This window comes from Enhydra lutris, unplaced genomic scaffold (assembly GCF_002288905.1).
Source record: "Enhydra lutris kenyoni isolate GAN:26980312 unplaced genomic scaffold, ASM228890v2 scaffoldscaffold3, whole genome shotgun sequence".
NCBI classification, from domain to species: Eukaryota; Metazoa; Chordata; class Mammalia; order Carnivora; family Mustelidae; genus Enhydra; species Enhydra lutris.
In genome coordinates, this window is record NW_019154087.1 from 29,309,944 (window position 1) to 29,326,587 (window position 16,644).

The window sequence follows — 16,644 nt, forward strand, 5'->3', positions numbered from 1 at the left end:
AGAATTGACTTAATTTGTTGTATATTTCCATTGCATAATTTATATTTCTCTTATAACTCTCTTCATAACTATGAGTGATCATTTTAATAATTAAATATTTATAATTATGTTTCTATATTTTTAATTAAATAACTGTTACATACTGAACTGTGTCCCCTCAAAATTCATATGCAGAAGCACCAAGCTCCAATGTGATGGTATTTGGAGATGGGGCTTTGGGAAGGTAATTAAGTTTAGATGTGGTCATGAAGTTGGGTCCTCATGATGAAATCAGTGCCCTTAGGAAAAGAGACACTAGAGAGCTCACTCTTTCTGACCCACCATGTGAGGACGCAATGAGAATGGGCCCTCTGCAAGCCAGTAAAAGGGTCCTCACTGGGAACCAAATCAACCAACATTTTGACCTTAGACTTGCACCCTTGGGAACTATGAGAAATAAATATCTATTATTTAAGCCACCAGTCTGCAGTATTTATGGCAGCTTAAGCAAATACAATAAGTAGTTAAATATTTCTAATTAAATACTTTTAAAATAATAAAGATTTGCTTTCACCCATAGACACCATTTGGGCAAGTACTAATATATCCTGTCCATTGTCTTATATCAAGTCCCTACACCAGAGATGGGGTCATAACAGGTACTTAAGAATATTTGCTGGACAAATGATGACTTAATCTTCATAAACTGCTGCATTTTTTTTTTACTCCAGTTCTTCTGAGAATTCCAAAATTATCCACAAGTCTGAACCTCATCTAGATTTTAAGCCCTGAATTAATTTTGTGATGTTGAATCTTAATCCATGGCTATTACAGTCCTGCTACCTCTTGCTGGAGTTCTAGACAAGGTATGGGACTGTGACCAGAAAAATGCTGAAATGAGAACAGGGAGGCTGGTTCAGATCCTGACACAGACCTATATAGCTTCTGAGACTTGGTAGGAGTGTTGGACTAAATAAAGACCTCAAGTTTCTCTTAGTATAAACTCACCCAGCTGAATGATTTTTCTTTATTTCAAAAGCTATGTACAAAAAACAAATCCACTTACTAGTTTCATAGATTTAGTTCTATGATCCATTCATCTGATCAAGGGGTATCTTCCTTGCAGTTTTCCCAGAGGGAAAAGAAATTTTCTTCTGCATGGTTTTGAGGTGTATTCCTAGTTAGCATCTTCAGCATAACAATCAAGGACAGAAATATAAGAGGACTTTAAAGATTACTCTCAGAAGCGCTGGGCAGATCATTTAAAGACACAGAGGCTTGAGAAGTGTAAACTTTCCAAGTACATTTGGAGTCAATAGAAGGGAAGTATTATTTCGCCTTTTGTGGAGAGAGGCAAAACAAAGTTTTTGTAGAATTCTCTCACTGAGGCTTAGTGATTTATGCCAATTACAAAGTTGAATGTAGAGAATATCTGTCTGTTCTCTGATGTATGAAAAGCCTAGACAGCCTGTGTTTGTGTGTTGTGTGTGTGTGTGTGTGTGTGTGTAATGTGTGTGCTTAGGAGGTAGTAGGAGAGAGAGACAGGAAATGAGAGAAAGAGAGAGACTTGGTATAGTTCCATGCTACCCTATACAATTTTTGAGACTTTTTTGAGAACCACATTAGTTTTTAGTTGAATTTTAGACATTTTAGACATTTTCACATCTTCCATTTAGCTCCCCTAAGAAGGACAAGATTTTATGGGCCTGAAGTTATAAAGTATGATGGTTATTTTTAAGGAAAATAGGAAAGGTTGGAAGGTAATTATTCATTTGGAATAAGAGAAAAAAGTACAGCAAATTACAAATTTTAAAAGTTGACAAATATCACAAATGTCACAAAACAACACAATTCTGTAATACTTGTTTTCTATGTTTGGTTTTATAATTTTTCATATGACAAAACTTTATAAAACCATTTCTTTACAGGGAGAAGGGAAGACAAAGATCTTTAGTCTCTAATGTGGCTGAACAAAATTTGTTTTACATACTTATAGTTGAAGTTCTTAAACACATGACTGCACATATATGTACACTTGCTTTTTGTTATAGTAATCTGATAAATGCAGGCAACTTGATAAATTCTATTTCTTATGATGCTTATCAAAAAAATTACCTGCACTTATGCTTGAATACATGGTATCTAATAAGTGAAGTGTTTTCCTTACAGAAGAGAACAAAGGGAACCACATGGTGACATATAATCTGATGATTAGAAGAATTAGCCACAAACTGCATCCAACTCTGTACATTTCAAACATTGCTTTGCTTCTACAATCCGCAAAGTTTTAGTACTAAGAGCCATAAACACATTCAAATTATAGTCAGACAACAGGCCTTGCCCATTCATGCATAACACAAGGCCAATAAATGCAGTGACCAACAAAAACATTCTTAAAAGACACCAGTACACTGGAACAGATAGCTGTAACTTGTGGTACATAGAAATGACAGTAAGCCATAAAAAAAATATACCATTAAATCTTAACTAAATTCCCAACTCAAATTCTCCTTATCATCTATATCCCTGTAATATCCATTCCAATACTACCCAGAAGGGGAGGAAGGGAAAAAATGGACAGAGAGACAATAGTCTAAAGTGATGCAGTTAAAACATCTTCCTTTTGCAAATTTTACAGCAAAAACATATAACTACTTGAAAGTATTCCTAAGTCCCACCCAGATGACCTTGAAATTAGCATATGCAAATGAAACTCTCTGAAGCACAAATTTCATTAGTTTTGTGGTAAATCTGCTTCTGCCCCCAGATCTGTGTTTGGTAGAAGTCTCATCCATCAGTGTATTTTCTTGCAGAATAAAGACTGGGGGAGAATGGTAAAGGAGAGGAAATCTGGCCTTCTGCAGAGCAGAGGCTCTGCATGGTCTCTTTAAGGGCCGTTAGCCCGAAACCTCATATTTTGTCTTCTAAATCTTTTGTGTCCTGAAACATCAAGGGGAAAGTGAATTTATGTTTGATGTAGCAAGTGCATCTATTTTTCATATTTTCATCATGAAGAAAATAAACAAAAGGGACAAGCTCTATTATTTCCTTTCAGAGGTTAAGTTTGTCTTCTGTGCACAAAATGATAACCAACATAATAAGCACATGTCTAAAAAACAGAAAACACAAAGATTCAGTAGTCTATGAATTCTTTTCAAATTCCAATGAGATCTTCCTAATGTCAGTGTTTCTGCTCTATAAATGGTCCTTGCCCCCCAAGAGTCTCAGATCATTGTAATAATCAAGCAAATCACTTCCTTCTATACGACACTCATCTCAACCTCAGGTCTACCTATGAACAAATTTCCCCAAACACATGTTTTACTATAATGCAGGTCTGAACTTAGGGACATGTCTGAGTCTGTAGTGAAAGGGGCTTTGTTTTCTCTATCAAATAAAATCATTAAGTCAGCATTTAAGTAAATGGAAGCATTCCCTTTTGCTTCACTCCTCAACAACATTCCTACAGTTACTAATGAGCTAGAGAGGACATGTGCAGGGCAAGGCTGCATCCTGAGTATTGATGGACTCTCTTATTTTGGTGCTGATCCAGAATGTCCGATATGGGAACACGCAGTAAATCCTGGGGAAAATAAGCAAACAAAAATGAACACACACATACACGCACAAAACACAGCTGCTCTTCCAAAACTTCAGCATGCATAAGAATTACATATGTGAGCCTCTCAATAATACAATTTTTAGGGTCTTAACTTTAGAGATTTTTGACTATCTAGCCCAGACAAAATGTATGCTCTTTATTTTTTAACAAGCAGGTCTGGTGACTTTTATGCTTACAGTACACCACCACACTTAGAGAAGCATTGTGTTTTCTCTTTTTTGTCTTTCCACATCTAAACGTCTTTCTTGTTTTTTGGTTGTTTTTTTTTTTTTTTCTGCTATATTTTTAGTCTTGTAATCCATTTAAACATTCTAAAATACCAAATTAAGGTATTTTCCAGAAGTTAATATTGGGAATTGAGACAAGCAATTGGTGTGGATAAATCTTGCTATTTTCAACAATTGTAAGCTACCCTTTTAAATCACTCACAACTTTCCTCTTTTCTTCTCAATAAACTATAAATGTCTTCCAAAAATTACACTCAAGAAAAAGCAAACTAACAGGATAGCTAGTGAGACAAAGTAACCACTAAGATCAAGTATGCCTATCCTGCTATAGAATTTCATATAAATTCTTTTATTTATTTTTGACAGAAATTATTTTTAAAAAATCAAATCAGTTTTGTAAATTCAGAGCTACTCAATTCAGGACCAATATCAGTTATGAAATTTCTAGAATCTTCTTATTCTTGGAGTGTAAAAGAAGACTGTAAAGAAAAATTTCTGGATGAAGCACTTGATTATAATGCAAGCAATGATTACACCTTACATAGGGCTATGGTATTGTGAGAATGTTGTGTTTATTATTTATGCTTCTCCACAATGTGCAATGATGTTCCACCAAAAGTGTTTTAGATGTGAATAAAAGTATGAAACAAAAACCATCTTTCTTTAGAAATAAATGATTTTTAAAAATCAGAGCATTAATGGAATGGTACCTAAAGAAACAAAATAACCACCATCAGAGTTTATAAAAACAAGAAAGCAATTTTAAAGAAAAATGTGAACTTTTTCATTTAATTTCGTTAAATTAAATTAAATTCAAGGCTTAGTGAGCCATTCTTGAAGCTTAAAATAGTTATTTGAGGAAAATAAAAAAAGAAGACAGCAATATGTTCTATAAAATGCCTTGGATAATGAAATTTGATTTTTTTTTTTTTTTTTTTTTGTGACAGAAACAGCAACAGCAACAATAAAAATAGAGACATTTTCCAGTGGCACGCAGGCAGGGCTTTCACAGAGGCATGACTTATTTGGGTCACAATGGATCAGCATCTGGTTTTCGATTTCCTAGATGCAGAAATTCAAATTTGTCAGATCTGGAGAATTAATAAATTAGTCATGTCCAAAAGACACTGGTTGTATAGAAAACACAAATGCTAATTTTATTAATTTAAATTGAACATAATTACTGCTAAGCATCTGAGACACTTGTCTTATGGATCAACATGTTTTTGTTTTTGTTTTTCCCGGAAGAGAATTCTACTTGGGATAGCATGAAATAAAACATAATATGTGATTAAACAGATGAGACAGAATCACATTCTAATGGAATTACACCTTGGTCACCATTTCTCAAATCTGAGTGTTCACAAAAAAAGCACCTTGACCAAACAGAAAGGAAAAAAATCTGAAACCATAACCTCAAAATTTGGAGTATTTTATATTCTTTTTCCATAATTCAGGATGCAAATATAATGAGATCCAGGATGGGATTCACGAAGGATTATTCAAGGCAGTTTGGAATATTTGGGATTTAAGGGCTTAAAATCATAAAAACTAATTATATTTTCCCATAGACTGGAGTCATTGCCACTTGAAAAGATCAAGCCAGGTTTAATTAGCTGTGAGTTTGACAATATAAATGGAATTCATATTTTAATCCAAAGCAGTAAACGTTCTGTAGAAGTGAGTTTCTGAAATATTGTTGCTGCCTTTTTTTTTTTTTTTGACAGATAGAGATCACAAGTAGGCAGAGAGGCAGGAGGAAGCAGGCTCCCCGCTGAGCAGAGAGCCTGATGTGGGGCTCAATCCCAGAACCCTGGGATCATGACCTGAGCTGAAGGCAGAGGCTTTAACCCACTGAGCCACCCAGGCGGCCCCTGTTGCTGCTTTTTAAAACTTCATTATACTGATGTTGAGAAGGTTTGATAGGAGTCAGTTAGAACACTTACAGAATCTTATGGTGAGACTTTGGAATGAATGCCAAGAGTGAGGATCAGAAAATTCAGCTGCTTCCTTTTAAACAGTAGCAAACACACATTTAAAAAAAAAAAATCTTTTAAAATAATATTATAAATTAGTAGTTAATGACTGAGGGTAACCACCAGAATCACCAGTATATGTATTTTTTTTCTCATATGCGTGCCTGGCTCCTACCCTGGACTTCTTTTTATTTATTTATTTATTTATTTATTTGTCAGAGAGTGAGAGGGAGAGAGAGCAAGCACAGGCAGACAGAATGGCAGGCAGAGGGAGAAGCAGGCTCCCCGACGAGCAAGGAGCCCGATGTGGGACTTGATCCCAGGACGCCGGGATCATGACCTGAGCCGACGGCAGCTGCTCAACCAACTGAGTCACCCAGGCATCCCCTACCCTGGACTTCTTAAATAGAAATTTTATGGGTCAGGCTTAAACATATACTTTTTTTAAAATTTGTAATTTTTTTTTAAAGAGAAAGAGCATGAGTGGGAGAGGCAGAAGGAGGAGGAAAGAGAAACTCAAGCAGACTCTGCTCTGAATGCATAAAGCCCAACGCTGGGCTTGATCCCAGAACCCAGAGATTGTGACCTGAGCTGAAACCAAGAGTCGGATGCTTAACTGACTGTGCTACCCAGATACCCCTTAAACACATATGTTTTTAAAAAGTTCCATAGAGTAATTTTGATATAAAAACTCATGGATAGGGGCACCTGGGTGGCTCAGTGGGTTAAAGCCTCTGCCTTCAGCTCAGGTCATGATCCCAGGGTCCTGGGATCGAGCCCCGCATCGGGCTCTCTGCTCAGCAGGGAGCCTGCTTCCTCCTCTCTCTGCCTGCCTCTCTGCCTACCTGTGATCTCTGTCTGCCAAATAAATAAATAAAATCTTTAAAAAAAAAAAAAACTCATGGATAACTGTGCACACCACTGCCTGTGCTTTAGGGTCAAGCCAGTCCTGGATGTCAGAATCTAAAACCTCCTAAAGCAGGAAATTTGAATTCTATGGTTGGAAGTGTGCTGTGATGCAGCAATCAGCTGCGTGTGAAAGCCACTACTATGTCATTTCCTCTGACCAAAGTCTGGATTTGGAAGGATGGGTTGAATTCGGTCCCAGCTTTGTTGTTAATCCAAGATATTTTTATGTTTAGTTGTACAGGATGAGAAAACACTAAGTCAATGCTAGTTTAATAAAGTTGAAAACATTTTTAAACAATTCTATTTGGTGATGAAATGGAAATGATTTATTTTGAGAAGTTTGGTGCAAAGACCATTTGAATTTGCTAAAATTGTTTGCATTCTGGCAAGGCAACACATTTAATAATGGCCATGTTCTTAATTGTTAACACCCTGTTCCTAAAACTATTTGCGTTACTTTATGAAACATATTCTTAATTTTCAGAAAACTGAAAAGAGAGTATCTTATTTTTATATAGAAACTAAAGAGTATTAGAATAGTTTTATTTAAATCATCTTTAATTTTTGAAACAAAGCTATCCACTTGATAGTTTCAGAAATAAGAACTGTCACAGTCATTTTATAGATGAGTAAAATAAGACTCAAAGAAAAAGTTACTTCCATTTTAGTGCCACATAACAGCACTGGAATGGGAGGAGTATCAACTACTTCAGGTAATTTACATATATGACAGCATGTATTATTTCAACAGCTCCTCAAGAAAATTATTTTTTCTCCATTTTTCTCAATTAAAGATTAAAGGCCTTTATTAACTTGAGAAAATGGCTGATCTAAGGTTATTTGCCCCAAAAGCCAAAGTCTTCATGACATACTAACTTCTCTCAGCAAAATGAGGAAACACAGAATCTCTAAAAAACTGTCTGGACCTCCTTTCTCCCCACTCACCTCCTGAACTAATAATGAGACTTCAACTGGAGCAATAAAACTTCCATTGCATTTTATTGTTGCAGGAAAAAATGGAGCAGGTAAATGGAGGAGAGAAACTAGGATTCAGTATAAGACCTTCCTAAAGGTTTAAGATCAGAACTGAAGTCAACATAGTTGACATAAAATTTAAATATTTTGTATCAGTAACTCTGCTAACCTATGGGGATAGATGACCAAGAAAAATACTTTGCCATTGAGGAGTTTGCTATCTAGTATAGGAGGCTGATGATGTCTGCAAAGTATGACCAATTTGATCTTAATTCTATCACATCAAGATTTCCAAGAGAATGTAATAAATAGGATCCTTCACAGAACACAATAGGCTTTGGTAACCAAATAAACTTGAAGACTCAGTGGCTTAATACAGTAAATGTTTGTGTGTTGCTGAAACAAATTCAGAGCAGATCTATGGTTTGGAGGTGGAGGGTTCTGCTCCATACAGTCACTCAGAGATCCAGACTGGCACCATAGGAATCCATGGTCTCAAAGTTTGCCATGGAAGAGAAATATAAGGCATAGAAGATTCATATTTTCTCTTTTATGCAGAGAAGGAATACATATTACTCTCCATATATCCTCTGGCCAGAACCAGCCACATGAACCTACCTAATACAAAAAGTTGGGCACTCAGTAAAAAGTTAAAATCTTGGCTACAGATCTCATCCTTGACAATAATCAGGATAGGATGATATAGAACATAGTAATCTGGGAAATCTCTCCACAGGTTAGCAGAATATTGAACTGAAATACAACATCCAGGAGAAAACCAAACTAGAACACCTCTAGGTAGAGTCTCTTCTGAGGAGCATATACTAGGTTAAAAGTCAGAATCCTGGAAGGGAATGACCAAAGAAGATTAGGAATGAAATATAAAGAGTTAATAAGGTAACTCTTTTTTTTTAAGATTTTTTTTTATTTATTTGAGAGAAGGGGAGAGAGAGAGTGAGAGAGAACATGAGACAGGAGAAGGTCAGAGGGAGAAGCAGACTTCCAGAGCTGGGAGCCTGATGCAGGACTCAATCCCATGACTCCGGGATCATGACCTGAGCTGAAGGCAGTTGCCTAACCAACTGAGCCACACAGGCACCTGTAAGGTAACTCTTTAGCTGAGTTATGTGTAGAAAGTGGTTTATTAAGAGGAATGAGCCAGCACAGAGACTCCATTCTAACTGTAAGTTTATGGTTTCTATGAATACCCAAAAGCTGTGCCTACAGTTGGCTTTCTTTATTTGGAAAAAGAAAGGGGGGGGGGAAGCCCACAGTTTTTAGATAATTAACTTTAATCCCCATTTGTCTGGAAGTTTATTTTTTATTTTTATTTATTTTTGAAGACTTCTATTTATTGGACAGAGAGAGTGAGAGAGCACAAACAGGGGGAACAGTAGAGGGAGAGAGAGCAGGGACCCCAACGCAAGGCTCAATCCCAGGACCCTGGGATCATGACCTGACCCAAAGGCAGATGCTTAACCATCTGAGGCACTGAGGCATCCCTGTCTGGAAGTTTAGAAAGGAGAAGTAAATAAATCACTTCATCATGCTTTTAAACTGGTTCAGATCTGGTCCTGTGAAAAATTCTTTTGAGTATTACTAACTGGCCACCGAGATGAACAGTGCAAAAAAGGATTTGGAAAACTAAGAATAAAAACTAAAATGAATGAATAAAAAGAAGTAAAGTCTAGATAGGTTAATTAGCAAAACTAGATGGGTCATTTATCAAGTGAAAAGTGAAGTTAACTTAGATGCGATTCACTTACATGGCATACTTTTGTATGAACATACCTGTGAAAAATCCCTGGTATATACAGCACACTAAGGGTGTCTTTTGACATTAGAAAATAATATTTCCCTAAGACACTATTATTTCTGACACACCAAAAATGACACATCTGAGCAGAAATCCTGGTCATGCCATGTATATGGCAACAACTGAACTAAATGGAAAGTTAAGTAAACTATTAAAGAACTTTATACTTGCCTGTTTATTTCTGAGTTCATTTATATGTTCTAGAACTTTATGGAAATCATCATACCTGTGCTTTGTAGATATAATAAAATACATTACATTCCATTTTATTCCCAAAAAGTTCTTAGAAAAATCTCATTTTCTTATTAATATGATCTCTATAATTAATGGAACAAATACTCTTCAACTCAATTTTGTACATTAAAAAAACAATTTATGAAGTGATTTCCAGAATGCTTAAAGCAGATAAGGATGAAGAAAAGGCGGTTAAACTTTTCAACAAGAAGAGTGGTTGAACCAAAGAATGGGCTGCCTCAAAGAGTAATGGGTTCCAATCATTTCAACTGGTGACATGCAGGCTCACTTGTCATTTGTTAAGGGGATTCCTGACAAATGACAATGTTATGTAAATATCTGTATTAAAGTAACTTTTTATATATCTTACCTCTGAACTATTGTGCTTTTATTCATGTCTTTATGTATCAAAAACCTTAAGAGATTGATTCCTATCTGGGCCCCTGGGTGGCTCAGTCAGGTAAGCATCTGACTTCTTGATCTCAGCTCAGGTTCCATCTCAGGGTTCTGAGTTCAAGAAAGATCCAGAAAGATAGATCACTATCAAATTAAGGAGTTAGTTTGAGGTAAGAGGACTGTCTTTATAGGTTGAGTAGTAAAATTGTGATGAACCATTGGCGAATGTGAAAGATAAAATCTTTCGAAACTTCAAGAATAAGTTTGTCATATCTTCTTTCACTTGAACAATATGAAACAGTACTGGTTTGGGGACACTGGAAGTTGACTTTAAAAGAAACACAGTAATTAAGGAAAATATTTTACTGGTATAAGTTAGGCGAAATGGCAAGGCCTGCCCATTACTGATGCTTATTGTCCATTTGGCTGTGTAGGATGGGGACTTAATATCTCCAGTATCATGGGTCCTAAATATCTCTCTGTCTTCAGCTCTGATCTCAATACCTTCAGAAGATTCCATGATTCCCATTTCAGATAGGCAAGTAATAAAAGTAAGTTATTAGTTTCTACCTCCATTGAAAAAAGTACTTGATATTTAAAGTACCTTAAAGTGGAACATGGAATGAATCCCTGAAAATAGGAGTTAGAAATCTATTTCATCTGATCTCAACAATATTTTGGGATTTGCACCATTTCTTAGGAAACTGGTTAATCATTCTAGAATGAGAAGGTTTGTGTAAAATGCTAACACCCTGAATATATATCACTGAACTAAGATAATTTCTTTTAGCCTAAATATTCTAGAAGTTTAAGGTTATTTGTTTCAATATATACTTTTAGAAGACTTTCTGAACTGTCACCTAATTCTCTGAACAACATTTATAGTTGCCATAGTGATTATCCCCATTTTTCCCCTTGTAAATCCAAAGCATAAAAAGGTCAAGTAACTCACTCAAGACACATATGATTAAGGGAGGGAGTCAGAATTTGAACCCAGGACTCATGTTCTTTGCCAGTTTATGAGATCGTTTTTTGACATTCCTTCCATTTTAGATGATTTTATTCAGTGACAAGCTGGCAGAAAAAAGAAGACAAGTATTGGGAGGAAGTTTAATTTGAGGGTGTAATAATGGTGCCAGCTGAAATTTTCTAAGCACCATAGGAGTTAACATAAACTCATCAGTGTTGGAGGCTTCATTATACAATTTCTTCAGTGTCAAAGATGGCAGCGACCAGCCTTAATGTGTGTTTGGAAAGAATTCTGAGATGGCTCTTGCAGAACTTCACAAGAGCTTATCTTTCAGATTAGACAAGGAATACAGAAGACATATTGTGTTAAAAATAAAAGCAAAAACATCTTTTTATCTCTCAGGTTAGGGTGGTTTATCTCTCTTCGCCTGTTTTCTTTCATTAAAGTTCTCTTAAATCACACACTTTCTAAAAATTCAAGCATTCCAGGGGCATCTGGGTGGCTCAGTCAGTTAAGTATCTGCTCAAGTCATGATCTCAGAGTCCTGGCATCAAGTCCCGCATCGGGCTCCCTGCTCAGTGGGCACTCTACTTCTCCCTCCTCCTCTATTAAGAGATCTCTCTCTCAATAAATAAAGAAAAATCTTAAAAAATATTCAAGCATTCCAGTATATTGGAATACAAAATTTTTATATAAATATTGCCTCAAAATTAAATTGAATTTTTAAAAGTATCAAGTAAAATAAGGGCTTTGTTTATTTGTTTAAAGATAGAAATATATACATTTCCTCTACAAAATCTTTTAAAGACACAAATATAAGATAAAAACTATCCATAATTCACTATCTAGAGATAAGCCACTGCTGACATTTTCTTTCTCTCATATGCAATAAACCAGAAAGTTCATACCCCAAGAATAAGACAGTAACTTTCTTTGAGCATTCATCAAAATTGGATATTGCCAGAAAATATAACCAGTTATATTTGATAGACAAAAGTATTATCTCGATTACTGAATATCCATTTCTTGACTTCTAATGACATGAATACATTTTTTTCCCATTTGAATATGACATATGGCAATATGGTAATATGAAAAGAACCTTTTCATATTACCTGTAAAATAACAAATTGCAGTGAAAGGACAATGGATCTGGTTTTGGAAATGTGCAATACAAATTCTATGCACTGGTGTGGCATTTCAGGAAGACAGCTTGGAAAGCTGCATCTCAGTTCTTCTCTCTGCCTTGCCCTTACTCTGCTGTCTTCAGTACAGGGACTGCATAGTGTCTCTGGCTTAAGACTCACAGACACATTCTTAAAGAAAACATATGAATATGATGACATTGCACAGGTCTGTGTGGTATCTTCGGCCATTAAAGTGGAGAGCTGAAGATTTCCAGTGCTTTTCATTGAATTTCACAGAACTGGGTTTTTTTTGTTTGTTTGTTTGTTTGTTTGTTTTGTCACCTTTGTGAAATGATCAAGTCTACAACAAAAATAAGTACCTATTATTTAAATTTCTTTTCTGGCAAAGTTAAGATATTAAATATTTGTTTTGAAAAGAAAAAAAAACCTTCTGTGAAGGTTTTCTGTGAAACCTTCTATTTCTTTTTTTGTGATGTTCTTTTGTCTGTCTTTCAGTTATAGAGTCATTGGTTTATTGTTGATTAGCAAGAGGTCTTTACATATTAAAGATATCAAATTTTTATTTTGTATTTTTTTACAAGGTTTTCATTTGCCTTTTCATCTTAGGGTGTATTGTTGTGCCAAAAGTATTTTAATTTTTTTAAATCAATTAGCTAACACATAGTACATCATTAGTTTTTTACTGAGTGTTCAGTGATTCATTAGTTGCATATAACAGCCAGTGCTCATCACATCATGTCCTCCTTAATGTCCATCACCCAGTTACCCCACCCCAAACACACCTCTCTTTCCACAACCTTCAATTTGTTTCCCAGAGTCAAGAGTCTCTCGTGGTTTTTCTCCCTCTCTGATTTCTTCTGATTCCATTTCACTTCCTTCCCCTACAAACATCTCAGCTCCTTCCACAGTTTAGCTATTGTGGACATTGGTGTTATGAACATTGGGATGCAGGTGCCCATTCTTTTCACTACATATATATCTTTGGGGTAAATACCCAGTAGTGCAATTGCTGGGTCCTAGGGTATCTCTATTTTTAACTTCTTGAGGGATATCCATACAGTTTTCTAGAGTGGCTGACCAAGTCACTTGAATTTCCACCAACAGTGTAGGAGGGTTGAATTTCCTCTGCCTTGGTTGAATTTCCACCAACAGTGTAGGAGGGTTCCTTTTTCTCTACATCCTCACCAACATTTGTCATTCCCTGTCTTGTTAATTTTAGCCATTCTAACTGGTGTAAGGAGGTATCACATTGTGATTTTGATTTGTATTTCCCTGATGGCAGGTGATGTGGAGAATTTTTTCACGTGTCTGTTGGCCATTTATATGTCTACTTTGGAGAAGTGTCTATTCATGTCTTTTGTCCATTTCTTGACTGGCTTATTTGTTTTTTGGGTGTTGAGTTTGATAAGTTCTTTATAGATCTTGGATACCAGCCCTTTATCTGATATGTCATTTGCAAATATCTTCTCCCATTCCATAGGTTGCCTTTTAGTTTTGTTGACTGTTTCCTTTGCTGTGCAGAAGCTTTTTATCTTGATGAAGTCCCAATAGTTCATTTTTTGTTTTTGTTTCCCTTTCCTTTGGAGATGTGTCTAGTAAGAAGTTGCTGTGGCTGGTTGAAAAGGTTGCTGCCTATGTGTTCCTCTGATATTTTGATGGATTCCTGTCTCACATTGAGGTCTTTCATCCATTTTGAGTCTATCTTTGTCTATGGTATAAGACAATGGTCCAGTTTCATTCTTCTGCATGTGGTTGTCCAATTTTCCAAGCACCATTTATTGAAGAGATTGACTTATTGCCACTGATATTCTCTCCTGATTTGTTGAAGGTTAGTTGACCAGACAGTTGAGAGTCCATTTATGGGTTCTCTATTCTGTTCCATTGATCTGTGTGTCTATTTTTGCACCAGTACCATGCTGTTTTGATGATCACAGCTTTGTAATATAGCTTGAAATCAGGTATTGTGATGTCCTCAGCTTTGGTTTTCTTTTTCAACATTCCTCTGGCTATTCAGCATCTTTTCTTGTTCCATACAAATTTTAGGAATGTTTGTTCCAGCTCTGTGAAAAATGTTGATGGTATTTTGATAGGGATTGCATTGAATGTGCAGATTGTTCTGGACAGCATAGACATTTTAACAATGTTTCTTCTTCCAATCCATGAGCATGGAATGGTTTCCCATCTCTGTGTCTTCCTCAATTTCTTTCATAAGTGTTTTGTAGTTCTTAGAGTACAGATCCTATACCTCTTTGGTTAGGTTTATTCCTAGGTATCTTATGGGTTTTGGTGCAATTGTAAATGGGATTGACTCCTTAAATTCTCTTTCTTCATTTACATTGTTAGTATATAGAAATGCAACTGATTTCTGTGCATTGATTTTGTACCCTGCCACATTGCTGAATTGCTGTATGAGTTCTAGCAATTTTGGGGTGGAGTATTTTGGATTTTTCACATAAAGTATCACGTCATCTGTGAAGAGTGAGAATTTGACTTCTGCCTTGCAAATCTGAATGCTTTTTATTTCTTTTTGTTATCTGATCACTGAGGCTAGCACTTGTAGTACCATGCTGAATAACAGTGGTGAGAGTGGGCATCTCTGGCATGTTCCTGACCTAAAGGGAACAGATCAAATCTTCTGTTTGGTGTCATACATAAAATGTCCTCACCAACCCAGCTATATGCAAATAATCACCCATGTTTTCTTCTAGAATCTTGCTTTTGTTGGTCACATTTAATTTTTTAACATAGAAAAATTTTATTTTGGTATTTGAAGCAAAATAGGGACCTAACTGTATTTATTTTAATGATTAACAACTTGTCAAAAACCGCTTATTAAGTAATACATCCTACTCATCACATGTACTATATGTTCAATTTGCCTGTATCTAATATCTCTCACATACACATATCTGCAAACATATCTAAGTATTAAATGTATGTACAAATATACATATACTTCCTATTTTATGCAAATGATCTATCTCTTCTGGCAATCACCATCATTTTAATGAATTATTTTACTTTAAAAATACCTTCTGATCTGTTAACAAAACTGACCCAACATATCACTCTTATTTTTCCTTTTTTTTTTTTTTTCTTGCCTAAGCCATTTAAAAATGATTTCTTCAGGTACCTGGGTGGTTCAGTTGGTTGAGCATTCAACTCTTGATTTCAGCTCAGGTCATGATCTCAGGGTTGTGAGATTGAGCCCCAAGTCTGGCTCTAAGTTCAGCAGAGAGTCTGTTTAATATTCTCTCTCTCTCCCTCTGCTCTCCCCTAGCTCGTGCATGCTTTCTTGCTCTCTCTCTCTCTCTCTCTAAAACTCTCTCTTTAAAAAAATTATTTTCTTCTCTTTCTGTCTTTTTGTTTTTATTTAAATTCCAGTTCATTAACATACAGTGTAATATTAGTTTCAGGTGTACAATTTAGTGATTCAACACTTAACACACTCAGTGCTCATTACAGCAAGTGCCCTCCTTAAATCCTCACTTATTTACCCCATTTTCTCACCTAACTCCCCTCTGGTAACCATCAGTTTGTTCCCCATAGTTAAGAATTTTTCTCATGGTTTTCCTTGTTCTTTTTTTCCCCCGATGATCATTTGTTGTGTTTCTTAAATTCCACATATGAGTGAAATCACATGGTATTTGTCTTTCTCTGATTGACTTATTTTGGTTAGCATTATATTCTCTAGCTTCATCCATGTCAATGCAAATGGCAAGAGTCCATTCTTTATTATGGCTGAGTAATATTCCTTATACATATATATATATATACACCACATCTTCTTTACCCATTCATCAGTTGGTGGACATTTGGGCTCTTTCTATAATATGGCTATTGTAGATAATACTGCTTTAAGCATTGGGGTGCATGTATCCCTTCACATCAGCATTTTTGTATCTTTTGGGTAAATTTCTAATAGTGCAATTGCTGCATCATAAAGTGGTTGTATTTTTAACTTTTTGAGGAACCTCCATACTGTTAAAAATGAATTTTCTTAGTTTATGTTTTCATTTTAGTGTTTTTTGTTTTTGTTTTTGTTTTTATCCACAGGTCCTGTCTTTTAAATAGATATCATATTCTATTATCAAGCATTCTTGAAACAGGTATCTAGTCTTTTTCATGGAAATGCCTAGCAGTTAGGGTTGAGAAGTCAAAATGCCCTTGGGACCAGCATAGCAACAAGCATGGTCAACATTAGTGGTGACGCTGTGTGCTGAGAACTCCACAGTTAGGCAGAGCAAGGAGCAGGAAGTGAGGCAATGTGAGTGCTCCACTGTGAATTCATGGCCACACCTCAGTTTATTGCTGGTAAGCGCATGTGACAACTATTCACATACATTACTATCTTTATACTATCCAGGATATGCCAAATAAAGTAACAAGTCC